The 16027-nt window shown below is 37.0% G+C and overlaps 1 pseudogene; it reads right to left on the bottom strand.

Annotated features, from left to right (window-relative positions):
* Positions 1-3652: 3652 nt before the first annotated feature.
* LOC118025915 lies at positions 3653-4941 on the bottom strand (annotated as a pseudogene).
* Between the last annotated feature and the right edge of the window lie 11086 nt (positions 4942-16027).

The raw sequence follows: 16027 nt of genomic DNA, 5'->3' as shown, positions 1-16027 counted from the left end.
GAAAGGAACCAAATATATAAAATCACAAATGAGAGAAGAGAAATAACTAACACCACAGTAATACAAGCCATTACAAGAGAATATTATGAAAAATTATATGCCAACAAATTGGGTAAACTGGAAAAAATGGGTACATTTCTAGAAACATATAATCCTCTAAAACCTGAATTAGGAAAAAATAAAAAAATTGTACAGACTAATAACCAACATGGAAAGTGAATCAATAATAAAAATATTTCCCAATAAACAAAAGTCCAGGGCCAGATGACTTTACAGGAGAATTTTACCAAACACTTAAAAAAGAGTTAATACTTATTCTCAAATGATTTCAATAGATAGAAAAGGGAGGAGAATCTCCAAACTTATTGTATGAGGCCAGTATTACCCTGATACTAAAAGCAGATAAAGACTCCACTAAAAAATAGAACTGTGGGCCAATATCCCTGATGAACCTGGACATAAAATTCTCAGTAAATTAATAGCAAACCAAGTCAAACAGAACAGTAAAAGACTCATTCACAGTCAAGTGGGATTTATTCCTGGGCTGCAAGAGCGGTTCAATACCCACAAGTTGATCAACGTGATACACCACACTAATAAAATAAAGGATAAGAACCATATGATCCTTTCAATAGATACAGGAGAAGCATTTGACAAAGTACAACATCCATTCAAGATAAAACCCTCCACAAAGTAGGTCTAGAGGGAACATACCTCAACATAATAAAGACCATATAGAAAAAAAAAACTCACAGCTGGATAAATACCCTCCATTTGCATTGGCATGGATGGAACTGGAGGGGATTATGTTAAGTGAAGTAAGTCAAGCAGAGAAAGACAATTATATGGTTTCACTCATATGTGGAACATAAACAATAGCATGGAGGACCATAGGGGAAAGGAGGGAAATCTGAAGGGAGAGAAATCAGAGATGGAGATGAACCATGAGAGACTATGGACCCTGGGAAACAAACTGAGGGTTTCAGAGGGGAGGGGGTGGAGGGATGGGATAACAGGGTGATGGGTACTAAGGTGGGCATGTGTTGTGATGAATACTGGGTGTTATATGCAACTAATGAATCATTGAACACCACATCAAAAAACTAATGATGTACTATACAGTGGCTAACTGAACATAATGAAAAAAAAAAAAAAAAAAAAAGAAAAAACCCACAGCTAACAATACCCTCAGTGGTTAAAAATTGAGAGCTTTCCCTAAAGGGTCAGGAACATGACAGAGATATATACTCTCACCATTGTTATTTAACATAGTACTGGAAGTCCTAGCCACAGCAATCAGACAACAAAAAGAAATGAAAGGCATCCAAATTGTCAAGGAAGAAGCCAAACTAACTATCTGTAGATGACATTACACTCTATATAGAAAACCCAAAGACTCCACCCAAAATTCATAGAACTGGTACACGAGTTCAGTAAAGTTGTAGGATACAATATCAACATAAAGAGTACTGTTGCATTTTTTTTTAAGATTTTATTTATTTATTTGACAGAGAGAGACACAGCAAGAGAGGGAACACAAGTAGGCGGAGTGGGAGAGGGAGAAGCAGGCTCCCCGCAGAGCAGGGAGCCTGATGCGGGACTCGATCCCAGGACCCTGGGATCATGACCTGAGCTGAAGGCAATTGCTTAACCAACTGAGCCACCCAGGTGCCTGCATTTTTATACACCAATAATGAAGTAGCAGAAAGAGAAATCAAGGAATCAATCCCATTTAGAGTTGCACCAAAAACTTTAAGATACCTTGGAATAATCCTAATGAAAGAGGTAAAAGATCTATACCCTGAAAACTATACTAAACATTGATGAAAGTGATTGAAGAGGACACAAAGAAATGAAAAAAAAAAAAAATTCCATGGTCATGGATTGGAAGAAAAAATATTGTTAAAATATCTATGATACCCAAAGCAATATACATATTTAATGTAATCCCTATCAAAATACCATTAGCATGTTTCACAGAGCTAGAAAAAAGAATCGTAAAATTTTTATGGAACCACACAAGTCCTTGAATAGCCAAAGAAACCTTGAAACATAAAAGCAAAACTGGAGGCATCACAGTTCTGGACTTCAAGTTATATATCAAAGCTCTAGTGTTCAAGACAGTATGGTACTGGCACAAAAATAGGCTCATATATCAATGGAACAGAATAGAAAACCCAGAAATGAGCCCACAACTATATGGTCAGTCACTAATCTTCAACAAAGATGGAAATAATATCTAATGGAAAAAATACAGTCTCTTCAACAAATGGTGTTGGGAAATATGGAGAACAACATGCAAAAGAATGAAACTGGACCACTTTTTTACACCATACACAAAAATAAATTCAAAATGGATGAAAGACCAGGGCACCTGGGTGGATTAGTTGGTTAAGCATTGAACTTTTGATTTTGGCTCAAGTCATGATCTCAGGGATTTGAGATTGAGCCCCACATCACATTCCTCACTCAGTTGGGAACCTGCTTAAGATTCTCTCTTCCCTCTCCCTCTGCCACTCCCCCTCTCTCATAAATAAATAAATAAATAAATAAATAAATAAATAAATATTTAATTAAAAATAAAATAAACAAAATTGATGAAAGACTAAAATGTGAGACAAGGAACCATTAAAATCCTAGAAAAACACAGGCAGTAACTTCTTTGACATTGGCAGTAGCAACTTCTTACTAGATATGTCTCCCAAGGCAAGGGAAACAAAATCAAAAATAAAATACTGGGATTTCATCAAAATAAAAAGCTTCTGCACAGTGAAGGAAACAACAAAACCAAAAGGCGACCTATGAAATTGGTGGAGATATTAGCAAATGACATCCAATAAAAGATTAGTATCCAAAATATATAAAGAACTTATGAATCTCAACCCCCAATTAACAAGTAATCTAGTTAAAAATGGGTAGAAGACATGAATCAACATTTTTCCAAAGAAGACATCCAGATGGCTAACAGATACATGAAAAGATGCTCAATATCACTCATCATCAGGGAAATGTAAATGAAATCTACAATGAGATATCACCTCATGCTTGTTAGAATTGCTAAAATCAACAACACAAGAAACAAAACATTTGGGAGAGGATGTGGAGAAAGGAGAACCCTCTTGAAATGCTGGTTGGAAAGCAAACTGTTTCAACCGCTATGGAAAACAGTGTGGACATTCCTCAAAAAGTTAAAAGTAGAACTATCTTATGATCCAGCAATTGACACCAATTGAACTACTAGGTATTTACACAAAGAACACAAAAATACTAAATTTGAAGGAATATATACATCTTCATGTTTATTGTAGCATTGTCTATAATAGTCAAATTATGGGAAGGGTCCAAATGTCCATCAACTGATGAAATGATAAAGAAGGTGTGGTGCGTGCGTGCACACACACACACACACACACACACGTTGGAATATTACTCAGCCATAAAAAAAGAATGATGAAATGATAAAGAAAGTGTGGTGTTTTTGTGTGTATACACACACACGGAATATTATTCAGACATAAAAACGAATGGAGTCGTGCCATTTGCAAAGATGTGGATGGAGTTAGAGAGTCTTATGCTAAGCAAAATAAGTCAGAGAAAGACAAATGCCATATGATTTCCCTCATATGTGGAATTTAAGAAACAAAACAAATGATCATAGGGGAAAAAAAGAGAAGTTCATGTTCTCACATATAGGATTAGGACACTTGAGGTCACCAGCTCACTGCTGTCTGCCATCACCACCACCTCCACTAAGGAGTCCTCCCCAGCCCCCACCACCACTGCTACCACCTCCATAGCTTCCATGGCCCAAGCGTCCTCACCCTCAGCTTCTATGACCATTGCCACTGCCCTGATTAAAGTCTGCTCACCGAGTAGCAAATGAGGCTTTGATGGGATTCCCAGAGAATTATTTACCATCAAACCAGTCAGTAGCTGCTTTAGCAGAAAATGGGTCATCAAATAATACTGTTGCTTCTCCCTTCAGCTGCCTGTTTCCCTGTCTGTGCGCAGATTAATGATGGGCTGTCTTGTTTTCTTATTTGTCTTAAAAATACCAATCAGCCACAGACTCAATTGTAACATTTTCATCCACGCCTTGCATGAAGATGGTGTTGTTGTCTGAATTATCCTGTTTAAAATCATGATGTGATCCTTGGTCCTGAGCGCCACCAAATTTATTGATGCCAGCATGGTCACTTCTGCCCATGCTGCCTCTGCCTTCACAGTTGCCTTCACAGCCACCTCCATGACCTCCGGTTTCAAAACCACCACTGATGCAGTTGCTCCTGCCCCAGCCACAGCCCCCACAGTCCTGCTGGCCTCCCCTGTAGCCACTGCCACCACCACTCTGGCCCTGATTGCCATAACCACTGCCACCACCACTCATGGAGGATTGATCTTGGCCATACTTACCTCCACCACCCCCTTCATCACCACCTCCACTGCTACTGTTGTATTGATTCTGTTGCCCATAGCCTTGAGGGAGATTATAGGAGCTTTGCTGCTGTCCATAGCTTTGCTGCTGTCCACTATAGCCAGACTGCTGGCCATAGCCCCCACTCTGGGGCTGCCCATGGTCACTGTTCTGAGAACCCCTAGTGTAACTTCCCGAGGTGCTGCTAGGAGCTGTCTGCTGGCCATAGCCAGGATAAGAGGTCTTTGTCCATAAAATGACTGAGAACTCTGACTACTGCCATAGCCACCAGTTGAGCCATATCCCTGGGGAGCTGACCGAGTGCCATAGCCTATGTTCTGGGTCTGTCCATAAGAAGAACCATAGCTGCTCTAACCATAGCCTGAAGTGCCTACTGACTGGATGTAACCACTGTCACTCTGCTGTCCATAGGGCTGATAGCTCTGCTGGGAAGAGCTCTGCCTAGGCTGCATGGGGTAGGCCCCATAATTTTGGGTTGCTTGTTGGGTATCATCATTTGAGGCCATGTCCACCCACACACAAACAGGCTGACAAGGAACAAGATTCCAACACCACAGAGCATGGAGGCCTCAAGGAATGAGCCTGTTTTGTTTTGTTCTGTTTTGTTTTGTTAATTTAAATTAAAATTACATCTTCAGCCAGAAAAAAAAAAATGAAACATTTGCTTGGTTAACTTAATTGATTATATTTTTAAATTGATAGTTTTTCCATTACTGTATAGATAGGCACAAAAATACTTCTTAAGATTATTATATCTTCTAGTCATATATTAACTTATTCATTTCTGTACAATGCCAGCCATTAAGAATTCCTTCCTTGTAATTTCCTTCTATAAGGTCATAAAATTTCCGTTTTTTACTTTGAAGAAAAAGCCATGTTCTCTGGCCCTTTACCAATCAGAATTTATCTGCCAATCTACCTAAGCATTTTTACTGGTATCTTGCTATCTTACAAACCTCTAATTTAGTATACTTCACTGTGGAAATTACTGGCAATAGAGGTTGCTAGACGATTTTGATTTAGCTCTCTTGCTGTTGAAGGGGGGGAAATCAACATTTCTCCTCCTTATGGTGTCTAATGTTCTTTTTTTCATTTTGGGTTTATAGAAGGGGAAGACCATAATGTCAAAAACATTTAGTTTATCCAAAAACTAGAACAAAACCAATACTCCAATCAACATTCTCAGTGCAGGACTTCATAGTACTCAGATTTAGTGTAGTAGGTAAAATGCTGAAATCTAAAAATTATGATGTTTGTAGCCAAGCAATACTACCTAGCTTTATGACCTTGGACAAGTTAATCTTTCTAAACTTTCATCTATAAAACATGGATAGCAACATGTTTCTCCTCCCCCTGATTGTTATAAAAATACGGTATTTTAAAGTGTTTTGAAAAAAACAGAGCACCAAAAAATTCAGAGAATAGATACAGACATAGGAATAGATATATAAAGATAGTTGGGTGAAACATGTCTTGGATTCTCCCTTACCTCTAGTCTGTCTAACTGCAGGTATTCCCACTTTCAGTGTTCTGCATTTCTCCCTATGCCCGGAGTTCTATGTTACCATTTTCCTAACCCATAGAAACCAAATGTGAAGAATTCATTCACATTGAGCTGTTAGAACATTTTAGTTTCTCTTCATGATGGTATTTGCCTGTTAATGAATTCTTAAAGGGGATTTTGAGAAAAACATATTCTCTTTTATAGCATGTTTCTTACTGGAAACCCACCTTCATATTGCAGTTTAGTATTTATCATTCAAATCAGATACTTGTATGATATTTTGAAAATAGTAAATCTTTCTTTGGAATCGTTTGCTCAGGTTGTCTTTAGCTAGTGGACCTAGGCGTAGGCATAGTTCAAGTTACATAGATGGTTCTGATGAAGTTATTGTCATTTCTATTTCTGAATTTTATATGGAATCATTTCATATTTCTACTGGCTTAATTCTTTTTCTCCATTCTTAATATTAAATATTATTTTTTTAAAAAAATCAGATTCCAATTTTGACTTGCCAAAATATCAAATCATGATATTTTGTGTACAAAATTTTATGTACACAATCTCTATTATTGATATTGATTACTCTTTTTATTAGTTTGCTAGAACTGCTGTAACAAAGTACCACAGACCTGGTAGTTTGGACAATAGAAACGTATTGTCTCACAGTTCCAGAGGAAGTTCTAGAAGTCTGAAATCAATGTACTGATTAGGTTGATTCCTTCTTAGGGCTGTGAGGGAAGGGTCTGTTCCAGGCCTATCTCCTTGGCTTCTAGATGGTTATCATTTGCTTTTGTTTCTTTACATCATCTTTCTTCTTTATGTGTCTGTGTCTAAATTTCCACTTTTTGTAGAGATATCAGTCATATTTGATTTGGGATTCACTACCCCAGTATGACCCCATCTTAACTAATTATATTTACCATTACCCTATTTCCAAATAAGGTCACCTTTTGAGGTACTAGGGTTTAAGACCTCAGCATATGAATTTTGATGGGGGACACAATTCAACCTACAACACTTTCCATCCATCTTTTATATATGGTGGAAGAGTTTTTTTCACTTATAACTTCCAGGTGAGACATTGGTTATTAACACCAGTATTACATTGTAATAACTTCTAGACCCATAACAGACCATTTTAGAATATCAAATTGATATTAATATCACCAATAGTAATTAAACCTATTTTACCATTTTATTCACATTAACTTAATTGGGTATTGTTAAATCAATCACTCTTTATTTAGGGACACCTAGATATTTATGGGATTTTTTCCTTTTACTATATTATTATTAGCAACTTCATTCTGAACTACTGTATTTGCTTACATACTACCTCCACCAATCCCCAGCTCATATACATGTGCACTCCAGTGTGAGTCAAGACAGAGATTCAAAGCAATGAACTAACTTTTTAGTGTACTTCTTTGATACATAGATACAGACCATAATCCTTAGTGGCACTATATTAAATATATATTGAACCATAATCATTAGTGGTACTATATTAAGTATATATTGAACCCACTCCCATATGCCCTCCAATCAGGAGTTTGCCCTCTGACACTCACATAAAAGATTGGAAGTCAGTCTTCATTAAACCAGAAGCAGAATCCAAAGCACTTTTCTAATCACTTTGCTAAATAAAATTCAAGAATTCCTAAACAAAGTGTTGAAAAAGTCCTTCCCTCTTAAATAAGACAGTGTTAAAAGTTAAAATTGACACACTATTCTGGCAAAGGAAGTGAGAGCAATTGGATGAAATAAAAAAAAATAAGCAATCTTATGTATGCATTACAGAGAATAATTTTGAAATGTTCCCTGAAGGAATGTGAATTAATAGTGTTTTTTTCTTTTTTTCATTTCACACGATTGGAAACTTTGTGTTTATCTATTGTTTATCTAATGCTGCCATCTAGTGAACATATGAAACTTTGAGAATATAGTTTCTCCTAGGTATTGCAGTGCTTATTAAACAAGATTTTACAAAAATCTTAAAAAGATTCTCATATGTATTTTGTCTTGAAGATTAAAGTTAAAAGAAGAATTCTGAGTCTAAAAGATAAATAGCATAACTGGCTTTAGTTTGGGGAAAATAACTTTTTCAAGATTTATTTATTTATTTGAGAGAGAGAAAGAGAGAGAGAGTGAATGTGTGCCGGGGAGAGAGGCAGAAGGACAGGGAGAGAGATCTCAAGCTGACTCCAGGGCTGAGCATGGAGGTCAATGAGAGCCTTGATCCCAGGACCCTGAGATCGTGACCTGAGCCAAAATCGAGTTGGATGCTTAACTGACTGAGCCACCCAGGGTCCCCAGGAAAGTAACTTTTATAAGGTGATATTATTTTTTTAAGTCTAGCTGTTTTGTTTTTCTTGAATTTAATCTCAGTCAATACCTTTTACTTTTTTAAAAAATATAGCTATGGTTTCTACTTCATAAAGGGAGGTTGACTTTGGTGCTGTAATAAATGTGAAATTACTTTTTTTACATTCATCTATTAACAATAATTGAATGACTGAGGCCTTATGTGCCATATGTAAAATATAAGTATTAAAAACATATGTTTTGGGGCGCCTGGGTGGCTCAGTCTTTAAGCGTCTGCCTTCGGCTCAGGTCATGATCCCAGGGTCCTGGGATTGAGCCCCACGTCGGCTCCCTGCTTGGAGGGAAGTCTGCTTCTCCCTCCCCCACTCCCCCTGCTTGTGTTCCCTCTCTCAGTGTGTCTCTCTCTGTCAAATAAATAAAATCTTTAAAAAAATAAAATAAAAACATATGTTTTGAAGCATGTGTTTGACTTTATTATAGAACTAGCTAACTCTTATTTTAGGCTATAAAAAGCATAGTGCACTTGTTAATAGTTATATGTAACTGCTGTTTATATAATTGTTGCACTTAATTTTATACAGGCAGAGCTTGGCTATATTTGCTTTAGTGCATTACATTTATAATACATTGGATCAACAGCAACTGAAATTCATTATAGCATGCAATCAAACAACATAGTTGTTACTAATATCATCTTAGTTTTACTTAGTACTTCTCATTGGGTAATGTATGTTCTGTAAAGTTATAGTATTATATAATGGAAAAATCATGGCCAAATTATAGACAGGATGTTATGGGTTTAAATCCTGGATATCCTAGTTGCAAAATTCTGAATTAACTGCACCTTAAATTCCCTGTACCTAAAACCATGGAAACTCAAAAGGTCCCCAAAGAATTGAACCAGAGTACCCTGGCAAACATGATAATATTTCTCCTTGGTTCATTAATTTTATTTAAAAAAAAATAATTTCAATTCTCCAGCCAAATATTGCTTATCTGTATTACTATATAGGTAGCAGAGTCTATGAAACATAAGATAGGTGCACAAAAATGCTTTCTTAAATGTTATATGGAAAGACATTTAACTATATAAAGTCTAAAACATTAGAGCATTGGAAACACTACAACTGTTAGAAAATTCCAAGTCATTGCAGCCAATGTACTGATACATTTTTTCCTAAGATTTTATTTATTTATTTGTCAGAGAGAAAGAGAGAGAGCATAAGCAGGAGGAGCAGCAGGCAAAGAGAGAAGCAGGCTTCCTGCAGAGCAAGGAGCCTGATGCAAGACTCAATTCCAGGACTCTGAGATCACGTCCTGAGCTGAAGGCAGATGCTTAACCGACTGAGCCACCCAAGCATCCCTTTTCTTTTTTGCTTTTTGGGGTTTTTTTTAAGATTTTATTTATTTATTTGCCAGAGAGAGAGAGAGAGCATGAAAGCACAAGCAGGGAGAGAGGCAGGCAGAGGGAGAAGCAAACTCCCTACTGAGCAAGGAGCTCGATGCAGGACTCCATCCCAGAACCCTGGAATCATGACCTGAGCGGAAGGCAGACGTTTGACTGAGCCACCCAGGCAACCCAAAGTACTGATACATTTTTAACAATTGATGTTTTGTGGGGAAAGATCCTTGATTTGTAGTACTTCAGGATTTTTGTGCTAAAATACCACTGTGGTAATTCAAGTTATCAACATTTTATCAGCTGACTTGCAAAATTCCAGAACATTTAACAATTGACCCTTGTACATCAGTACAAACCAGCTCCAGCACAACACTGCTTCCACTTGGATATCTTTCTGTCATTTTATTCTTTCATTAGTATCATATGTAGTTCTGAGTCCCAGAATCAAGACACTATAGTTCTTGGGGTGACTGGTATATTGGCACTCAACATTGATTCCTTTATCCTCTTATAATGAAAATGGTTAGGAAACTGAAAACTACATTTTTTTCAAACTACCTTGCTGCTAAAGTTTAGGATGTTATTATGTTTGGTTCATCAAATATATTTGCATGAGATTAGAAAACAAAAAATTTTTTTTCTCTACAGCCATGTTATCAGAGGTACCAGTATTAGGTTACCACCATCCTGGTTATCCAGAGACAGGTGGGACTGGGGACTTTTGTTACCTTGGTGTGTATTATAGTGAGCATATAGTGGTTTCAGAACCCACAGCAGTTTCAGTGTCTTCATGGCTGTTCAGGATTCCTTGTTCTAATGGTTTCCTTACCATGGCAGCTTCTTGATTGTGGCACTGTCTTTGTGGAATGTGGCAGGAAGCTTCTGACTCTAGAAGCTCCCTATTTATCTGGGCACTCTAACCAGAAAAATCTTTTAAGTCTCTTTAAAATGTTATACTTACTCATATTTTTTACAGTTTTGCTTAGTTTTCATAGTTTCACATTCTTCTTCAGTTACTGCCCTATTCATCTGGTCCCCATTACAACTAAGATTTTTAAAACTACACGCAACTTTTCTTTGCTTACTCAACTCTCATATGCATTTGTTAATTCATTTTATTTTGCCTTCTGAACACTCCACCAAAATTTATTTTTCTAAAGTCATCAATGATCTTTGTGTTACAAAATCTAAAGGATATTTTTTAGAACTTTAAGGAAAGTGTGGTCTAAAGATGAAGCCAAGGGTATGACTGTAAAATCCTTTGTTAAGAAGTCAATAAGTTCTAAGGTTGGGTTTCAGTATATAGTTCAGTCTGATAAAAAGCCTTAAGGGTGTGCCTCTTAGATCTTCTCAAGCAATAGTGTTTTCAGTAAGTTTCAAGATGTGACCCTTGGGTGCCTGGGTGGCTCAGATGGTTAAGCGTCTGCCTTCGGCTCAGGTCATGATCCCAGGGTCCTGGGATCGAGTCCCGCATCGGGCTCCCTGCTCCTTGGGAGCCTGCTTCTCTCTCTCTGTCTCTCATGAATAAGTAAATAAAAATCTAAAAAAAAAAAAAAAAAAAAAAAAAGATGTGACCCTCATCTATTTCAATAGAAATCCAAAGTACAGAGTGCTTATCTTAAAGAGATTTGTGAGCATGGCAGTCTAATCAAGTGAACCCCAATCAGATGTAAGGGATACTCACAAAGTATTAAAGAGAAGTATATTCACAGAAACACTTCCAATTTGAATGGAAATGGACAGAGACAAATAGAAAATTTAAAAAGTCCTTTCGACCACCCAATTCTACTGATGGGAAACATACTGAAAAACAAAACAAAACAAAAAGAAAAACAAACAAACGGCAAACATGTACTACCATTCATGAAGAAAGGAGGGTGATTCTGAGAGGCACAGGAAATTATTGTTGGGCAGGAGTAGGATGGAGTCCTAATCAAGGAACTTCAAATATCTTACTGGCTAGATTTTAGAATTGCTATGGTTATTGTGCCTCTAATTTTCCCCTTTGTGAACAGGACCATCTAAAGCACTTATACTATGACTGCCCTACTATTGTATGGTGAGGGTGTGAGAGATAGATAACTTGTTCCTTTCATTCCCAAGTCTTTAGATGGAGAGGAAATGTACTTGAGGTTCTATACTTAGTAAAATACATGAGGAGCTTCATCCATAAAAAAACTTAATTTGAATGATGACATTGTGAACTTTGAACTGATTCTGTAATGGCATGAGGCTTTTGGGTGCCTTACTGACACCAGCTAGGCCCCAAGACCTGACCTTTACTGCCCATCTGCTTGTACTCATCAACCTTTGTCCCACATTTTTCCTTAAGCTCTTCTTTCCAGCTAATCTCTTAACTCAGGCAAATGGGAAGTGAAACTGCCCCTCAAGTGATAGCAACTGCCCTGACAAGACCTCCATCCCACCCAGAGCACCCAGAACAGTTTGAGCTTAACCTTTGAGTTGTGTCCGCACAGATGGACCATGGAGTGACCTCTAGAATGACTGACAACTGCCTTTACCTCATCATAACATTAAAATTTTTGCCTAAGGAGGAGCACAAGCCTGATTTACATAACATACAATGTGTGTATAGGCATGTATCCTTAAGACACATGTGTGACCTTATGCCAGCCTCTACATATGATGACAAGGCTTCCTTATTTAAATATTCATCTTAACCCTAAATAAAAAGAATCCATTCACCCTTGCTTGGGGAGTCACACTTTTGGAAGCCATTCCCTGTGATCTCCTTATTTGCCGCAAATGAAGTTTTCTTTGTATGACAGCTCAACCTGGTGCAGTTTCTGACTTGCCAAGGAGTGAACTCACGTTGTTTCAGTTACATTAGGAAAGGATGACTATATTTTACACACAAAAGGGACAAATATTTTTTTTCCAGAAAAGGTTGGTATTGATACTTTTAAAATATATCAATAATTTATTTGATATTCTTATCTTCAAGATATACAACCTAATCCCCCACCCCTTGATGTGTTCTGGACTTAGTAAATCACTTCTAATGAATGGAATAAAATAGAATGATGGTAGATGGCTTCAGAGACTAAATAATGAAAGGCATTATAATTGACTTTTTGCTCTCTTTCTTTGATTATTAGCTCTGAGGGAAGTTAGCTGCCATGTTTTCAGAAGATGCTCATATGGGAAGTGTCTTAGTCATTTCAGGATGCTGTAACAAAAATGCTATAGACTGGGAAGCTTAAACAATATACATTACTTCTCACAGTTTTGGAGGCTGGCAAGTCCAAGATCAGGGTTCTGGCTAATTTGTTTCCTAGTGAGAGCTGTTTCCCTGATTATATCCTCATATGGCAGAGAGAATAGGGGATTGGGGGTGAGTGCTCACACTCTTTCCTGTCTCTTATTATAAGAGCACTAATCAATCCCATCATGAGGGCTGCACCCTCATGACCTGATTACCACCCAAAGTCCCCATCTCCAAATACCATCATATTGGGGATTAGGACTTCAACATATGAATTTTAGGGGATACAAACATGCAGTCCATAGCATAGAGGAACTGAGGCCTCCTGCTAACAATCCCCAAGGTATTGAGGCATCCTGACAACAGCCATGTGAGTGAGTGAGGCATCTTAGAAGTGAATCCTCTAGTCCCAGTCAAGTCTGCAGTCCTGACTGAGAGCTTAATTGAAATCTCATGAAAGACAATGAATCTGAATGACCTAGCTAAACTGCTCTTAGGTTTTTGACCATCAGCAACTGTGTGAGATAATAATTTTTTCTTCTTTTAAGCTGTTAAATTTTAGGTAATTTTAGTAGCAGTAGATTACTATGATAAATATTTTGCTTTAAGCATAATTAGTTGATCTTGTTTCCTTGAAATACTCAATTGGTTTCTAGAAATAATACTCATAGTTTTCTCTTTCCTCCCTGGCTACTTATTTTCAGATTAATTTACCATCCCATTACTAATTTATAAATATTTAAATTTGAGTTCATCTGGGCTCCACTGGTTTTTCTTCTTTTTTAAATGTTTCTGTCTACATTCAAACCCTAAATGATCTCCTCTAGACTCATGGCTTTAAACAGAATCTATGTGAAGATTACTCCTAAATTTATATATCAGCCCATACCTCTTCCCTGAACTCCAGACCCATGTATCTCTTTGATATTCCCACTTGGGTATCTTATAGAATGGAGGTTAATTTTAACAACTAGTGCTGTGCTTCCTAAATCTTTCTTCCTCCATTTTCTCCTGCCTCAGGAAATGGCATCGCTCTCCACCCAATTGCCCAGGCCATAAACAGGGTTGTTCTTGGCACTATTCCCATTTCCCAAATTTATCTTAGCACCAAATTCTACTGATCCTATCTTCAGAATATATCTTGAATACATTTATTTGTCACACTCCCTGCTATTCCACTCTAATTCAAGCCACTCATCTCTTATCTCAACTTCTAAAATATTTCTCTGGCTAGTCTCTTTCACTACAGGATATTTTCTACACATGAGCAAGAGTGATCATATTTTTTTAACCATAACAAAAACATCATTATCATACTTAGTAAACACTAGTCATTTAATATACTCAAATATCCAGTGTTCAAACATTAATTCCATATCACCAAATATTCAGTCCATACCTAAATTTCCCTGATTATTTCATTTTTATTATACCTTATGCACATCAAGATCTAAATAAGGCCCATGCACTGTGATTAATTGATCTCTTACAATATATTTTTTATCTATAGGTTTTATACTTATAGGTATCCATTTGTTTGAAGTTAGTTTCTGTAATAACATAAGTTTGTATTATAGAGTGTTTAATAATCTGGATTTTGCTAGGTTCAACTTGTTCAACTCTTAAAACTGTGCTTTTTGCCTTTTAGTATGCCTTGCAATTTTTGGTTGAAAGGTGGATATGACGTACTGGCTAAAAGGAACTACAGTAAACAGAACTTTAGTGATGTAATGGTAAGGTGTAGTGGGAAGGAAAACATTCTATAGCCCTATGATTAGCTGTCAGTCTTTTGGTGAGCCTGTGTCCCTGTGCCCCCGGACTGTGAACTTCATCAGTGTTTCTCCATTCGTTACCCTTAGATGGAAGGATGGCTAGAGGGAGCTGGAGGTGGATTATTTCCTTTTCCCCATCTGGAAGGCTGGAACCAGTTGGGATTAAATATTTCCCTTCTTCCAGGTAGGTTAGGTTCTGCTAAAACCCCAGCAGTTTAGGTTCTGGTAAACAGATTCTTCTTAGGACAGGGCTTGTTAAGAAGAACAGAATACTCTAGTATACTTAAAAATGGTCCCTTTCCCCATATCCTGCCAGAAACAGGAGGCAAGATTTCCCCTGATATTCACTGTGAGGAATAGATAGAGCTCCTGGAGGTAAAACTCACAAAAGTGTGTGAGTTTCCCTAGAATTTGTTCCCCTGGATTTTTTTTGGAATCTCGAACTTGAGCCTCCAGTGATTATTCACTTATAGTTCAGGTTTCTTCAGCACTTGTTCACTTGGTGGTTTCTGCTCAAGTCTCTTATTCTGGTAACCAGCGACTCCCTGTATTTTCCTGTCCATCTCTCCAACCATGGAAGCAGTGATTTGTTCTGTGTCCACACCTCTCTTATGGATCCAAGAAAAGATTTTGGTTTTTCACTCTGTTCAGCTTTTACTTGTTGGTAGGACAGAGTAGTGATTTCTAAGCTCCTTACTTGCTGGATTGGAAACCAGAAGTCAATTTGATGTATTTAAAATTGAAGTTTTGAAGAATAAAGGTGTATGAACAGTGCAGACTTTTCATGACATTTTTAGACCATGTAATTGTATGCAGTTGAAGTTCATACTAATCAAATTCAAGAGTATGAAATTCAGGAAACCTTGTTCACAAAGTATGTTATTTGTTAGGAAGAACAAATTAGACTTCTGGGTTTACTGGTTACATGCATGTACCTTGCTCATAATTATTAATTAAACTTTGGTGTAACTATTTTTTATAATAAATTCTTACATTGATATTGAGGGCTTAAGGCTAGTGCCTAATATTAACTGAAATTAAAATTAATCCATTTTCCCTTTTGCAATTTTTAGTCACAATCTGTATGCTAGTGATGTTGATTGAATTAAATTTGTGATAGCTATTAAAATAATTTTAAAACATTCAGCTTCTAGCATTGCATTTATTGATTATTGTCATTAAAAGTTCCAGAAGACTGTATTACCACTCTGCAGATGAAAATCTCACTATGATATGGGATATCAGTATAGTACTTTTCCCCCCTTATGTCCTGTGTTTAGTCCTGAATAAAATGTTTGAAACATTGAGATACATATTGACAAGTCAAGGGCAAAGTAGAACACTATTCAAATATTATAAATTG

The sequence above is a fragment of the Mirounga leonina genome, unplaced genomic scaffold, assembly GCF_011800145.1.
Source record: "Mirounga leonina isolate KUSES-001 unplaced genomic scaffold, KU_Mleo_1.0 Mir_204, whole genome shotgun sequence".
Classification (NCBI taxonomy): Eukaryota; Metazoa; Chordata; class Mammalia; order Carnivora; family Phocidae; genus Mirounga; species Mirounga leonina.
Note: the sequence above shows the minus strand (reverse complement) of the source record. Positions and strands in the feature narration are given on the sequence as shown.